The sequence below is a fragment of the Ailuropoda melanoleuca genome, unplaced genomic scaffold, assembly GCF_002007445.2.
Source record: "Ailuropoda melanoleuca isolate Jingjing unplaced genomic scaffold, ASM200744v2 unplaced-scaffold8969, whole genome shotgun sequence".
Classification (NCBI taxonomy): Eukaryota; Metazoa; Chordata; class Mammalia; order Carnivora; family Ursidae; genus Ailuropoda; species Ailuropoda melanoleuca.
This window is the reverse complement of record NW_023254401.1, coordinates 1-4,561: the sequence shown is the minus strand read 5'-3', so window position 1 is coordinate 4,561 and position 4,561 is coordinate 1. Positions and strand designations below refer to the sequence as shown.

At 55.7% G+C, this 4,561-nt stretch overlaps 1 long non-coding RNA gene across 1 annotated transcript; it reads right to left on the bottom strand.

Annotated features, from left to right (window-relative positions):
* Positions 1–15: 15 nt before the first annotated feature.
* LOC117800907 lies at positions 16–4,555 on the bottom strand. The gene is made up of 2 exons (XR_004623208.1): positions 1,371–4,555; positions 16–921 (listed from the first exon to the last, which is right to left on the bottom strand). It is a non-coding gene; the product is annotated as an uncharacterized LOC117800907 (long non-coding RNA).
* Positions 4,556–4,561: the final 6 nt, after the last annotated feature.

The window sequence follows — 4,561 nt, the reverse complement described above, 5'->3', positions numbered from 1 at the left end:
GTGTGTGTGTGTGTGTGTGTGTGTGTGTGTGTGTGTGTGTGTGTGTCCTGGGGGCGCTGAGAAGCAGCAGGGAGAAAGCACCCTGTCAGAGCCCTGCCCATGAGTTCGCAACTAACCGACAGCTGAAGAGCTCACCAGCACACAGTCTCACACTAGGAGCCTGATACTTGAGGACGGCAGTCTAGGCCGTTCCACATGTTGCAGACTCTGGAAATGGGCAGATGGGTGACAGGGGAGCAGCCAGGAGGCTGTGGCAGCCCTTTCAGCATGAGGTGATTAGGGCCCAGCCTCGCTATAAAGAAACACACGTGAGACCACTGACCAGGATTTCTGACCGCACCTGGAGCCTGGCAGGGTGCGCCCTCTGGAAAGCAGGCATGGGTGCAAGGTCTCAGAAACTTGAGCTTAGCAGTCAGAATGGTGGTGGTTCAGGGGAACTGTCACAGGGCGCTCTGACCTCCGGGCGGAGAAGAGGAAACGGACCTACTTCCTATGGTGTTGACATCTGTGGTGTCGGGAGAACACCAAAGGCAGGTGGAGGGAGCCCGAGCTGCAGAGCCAAGGCGAGCCCGGGGAGGAGGGCGAGCTGGCACCCCAGGCAGGAAGGCACCTCCCTTTAGCTTATGCTTCGGGCTTCACCCACAGGTAGTAGGAGTGAGGGGATATGTGCAAAGGAAGGTGGGAAGGGAGGGGAAAAGAAACGGACGGAGGGATAAGAAATCCCAAACAGGCCCAGAATTGCACAGCCCAGGCCTTGGAATGAGAAGCTGCGTCCGTCCAGTCCTCCCGGAGCCCGTTTTGCTGCAGAGGGCCTACTTCTGGGGAAGCGCACAGTGCTCACCTAATTACCCTAACCAGGTCATGGAAGGCTTTGTCGACGTTGAGAGGTGGGTCCTTGGCACTGGTTTCTATGTACGGAATCTGGAAGGCAAAGCTCAACTTGGTAAAAGTAGCATTGGGGTCCACAAAGCCCTGTTCCCTAAAACTGCAAATTCTGAGGTCCCCAGGAACCACCTGCCTTCAGAGACCCCCACAGAACCCCAGCACCAACAACCTCAAGCCCCTTCCTGGTGTCTTGCTCCTTAAGGGTGGAAAATTTTATTGACAGCTTTTCTAATTCCCGCTTGTTCTCTAGTCAGAGAGATCTTTAATAACCCCCCTAAAAATAGGGAAAAAATGATCTTTTTATATACTTGAAGTCTAAAGACTGTTTCATTTATCAAACTAAAATAGGGTCTGACGCTATTCTTTTTTCTTTCTGAGGCCTATTTTTCCACCATGAGGGGACTTCTGCCTCTTCCTGGGCCCTCCAGAGGGGACTCTGGCGAGAGAGGCTGAGGCGAGGCCAGGCCACGGGCAGGAGACTGCACCTTGGTGACCCCTAGCCGGTCTGTGCCTCCTCGCCCCCAATAAGCTTCCCGAGCTCAGCTCTTGTTTGGTCTGCATCCACGAGTCCAGGAGCTCGGCCGTGTTTATGGAAGGCTTGTGTCTGCACGTTTGATAGTGAGGAATCATCACCGGCTGAAAGACAGTAGCACACTGGCAGATGTGGCCGAGCTGGCCCCACAGAATAGGTGTTGAGGGCCGTGTCCACCCCAAGTCTCAGGCTGGCACAGGGAGGAGAGCACAGGTTGCATGAGATCAGGACGTGGTCCTGAGCCCACCTCTTCTCCTGTATCAGGGACCCCACAACAGGCGGGAAGGGCTTGTGCCCACTCCCCGTTGAGTGGAGAGAGTGCGGGCTTTGTGCAAAACACACAGGCTTCCCCAGGCCAGAGAGGGAGAACTCTGAAGAACTCTGGTATATTTCATAACTTTTTCCTGGTTACAAAATTAAGGCATTTCATTATAACACTTTCAAAAAAGAAAAGCCCAGTGAATAAAATAAAAATGATCAGCAGTTCAAACGCATGGTGGCGGGGTGTGTGTGTGTGTGTGTGTGACAGGGTGAGCTGTTATTTTACAGGAGGATGTTGTAAACGACTGCCCCGAACACATCCTGAAGTATCTTCACATGTTGCTGTGGCTTCAGGCGGAGGTCTCGTAGTTGGCCCGGACGCAAAGGGCAGAGTGCACGAAGCATGGCTCAGACTTTTGAAATGGTCATCCAACCCATCGTTGCGCCTCTGATAACACTGAAACAAAACTGCCCTCCACTGTAGGTCGCTGGCCTGAGATACCTCTGGGCCCTTTCGCCTGCCAGGTCACAACATCTCTGAGCTCACTTATCTCCCACCTTCATCCTTGGAGGTAAGCAAGTATCCCCACTGTGCAGAGGGGAGACTGTGAGCTCAGAGCGCTGACGTACTGGCCCAAAGCCACACCGCAGGGCAGAGAATCAAGGTTTGAAGCAGGTTCAGGTTCCACTTCCTGCCTGGCCACCCGTGGACAGCGAGGTGTGCGAGGTCAGCTTCAGGGCCCCTGCCAGGCACGGGGGGCGCTCCTGCTAGAGCCTAGAAGCCAGAGTCCTGTGATACCCTGTGAGGCCGGGGCGACGTGCTTCCTTTTGCACACCCAGGGAGTGGGGGGCAGTAAGGTGCATGTAGCGGGGGCTAGGACCCACCTGGAGCCCCTTCACATGCTGTGACCCTGCTGGCTCAGCAGGTGCACGGTTCCGGGGGCCTCAGACCTCCAGTGCCTGCCGTCCCACCCACCACTCAGAAGTACAGAGTTGTAGTGCCCCCCAGGTCCTCTGGCACCCTCCGCCTTCTTTCTGGGGGTCTTGCCTCTACCACTGAAGAAAGGCTGGGGTGCATTATCTGGGTACTTGGAATTCTAGGGTTTCAGCAGCAAGGAGCTTAAACTAAAGGGAACGCTGCACTAAATGGTAGCACTGTCTGACTCCACCACAGGGCTAGGAAATGCCACCTTCCGGCGCCGGGTGGGGCGCCCGCCTTGGCAGCTAAAGAGGAACTTGCCGTATGAGATCTAAAATAGCATGTTGTCGATAGTAGCTCACAGAGTCGCTTGGTCAAATGATAAATGAGGTAGTGGCATTTGCTGCCCGGCAGCCTCCGCTCTGCACCCCCCACCCCGCTGCTTGGGAGGCCCGAGGTGCAGGGGTGTCTGTGAGTGCCCTCGGGGGGGCCTGAGACCAGGAACCGGAGCCGGCTCCTCAGGCCTGTCTCTGTTCAGAACCCAGCGGTGAGTCTCCAGCTCTCCTCTGGAGACTGTGGGGCAGCACTGGCCTGGTGGGTCACTCCCTCCTCCTTGAGGCATGTTCTTTACTTGGCTCCCACGATGCCCCGCTCTGGCTCTCACGCGTCACCCACAGCTCAGGCCCTTTTGTGGCTTCCTCCTCACCTCCCCGCATCCCTAGGTGAAGTGTCCTGCCTCAGTCCTGGGACCCCTGTCCTATCTACGCCCGCTCCCCTGGCGTTTATGGCTTCAAAAGCCATCTACATGCTGCCGATGGCCAGTACTTACCCAGATGCTGTATCTGACTGCTGTCTGGCATTTCCATCTGATTATCTACTCAGCTCCTCAAACTGCGCAGATCTGCAACCAGGCTCCTGTCTCGCGTACACTTACTCCTACCGTCTCCTGCTCAGTTACCGACACTCTGGTCTTCAAAAAGTTGCCCAAACCACCATCACCCACCATACCTTCTTTCTCTCTCACCCCACATTCAATCTGTGCACATATCCTGTCGGCTTTCTTAGAAACACGTCCAGAATCCAACCACCGCCTTGCCAGCTTCACCAGCACCACCCTGGGCCGTGCTGACCTGCATCTGGCTTATTGTGGCAGCCGCTAACTGGTTTCCCTGCTCCCACAACTGGCCCCCATGGACCCTTCTCAACATGTCCACCAGAGAGAAGCTGTTCAGCCGTAAGCCAGACCTCGTCATCACTCCTCACTCGTAGCCCCCCAGTGGTTCCCCCTCTCCCCCTGAGTAAAAGCCATAAAGCCTTAAAGCCTTCTCTGACCTGGCCTCCGGCTACCCACCCCTCCCACTCCCGCTGGCCTCCTTGCTGATCCCCAAACTCCTGCCTTTGGGCCTTTGAACGAATGATTCCCTCAGCTGGAACATTCTTTCCCCCAAGATGTGCAGGGCTTACCCCTCAGCTCCTGCAAGTCCTTGCTGAAATACACCCTCCCCGGCAAGGCTTTCCCTGACCACCCTGTTTGGAAAAGCACCCTCCTCCACCTCACACCCCTGACCCCCTTCCCTGATGTCCTTTTCTCCGTAGCACATGTCACACTGTAATTTGCTTTGTTTATTATCTGTCTCTTGTCATTAGAAGCAAGCACCATAAAGCCAGGAGTTTTATTTCCCAGGGCCTAGGACAGTTAAATGAACAGGTGAATGAACGTAGGAGGCAGAGACAAGCAGAAGTAACTTGCAGTGAGTCCCCTTCCTCTACTCACAGAGCTGGGCCCACCGGGCAGAGGGAAGGGGCAGCCTTGCAGCAGACCTCCCAGCAGGCAGAGTGGACTTCTACATAACTGACCAATGAGGCCAGGGGCCTGGGCTGTGTCTGCATGGGGGAGGGGTGAAAAGAAGCCCCGTGACCCCACCCAGCACATTCAGAGGGCAAAGGGGCATCACAATGAACTG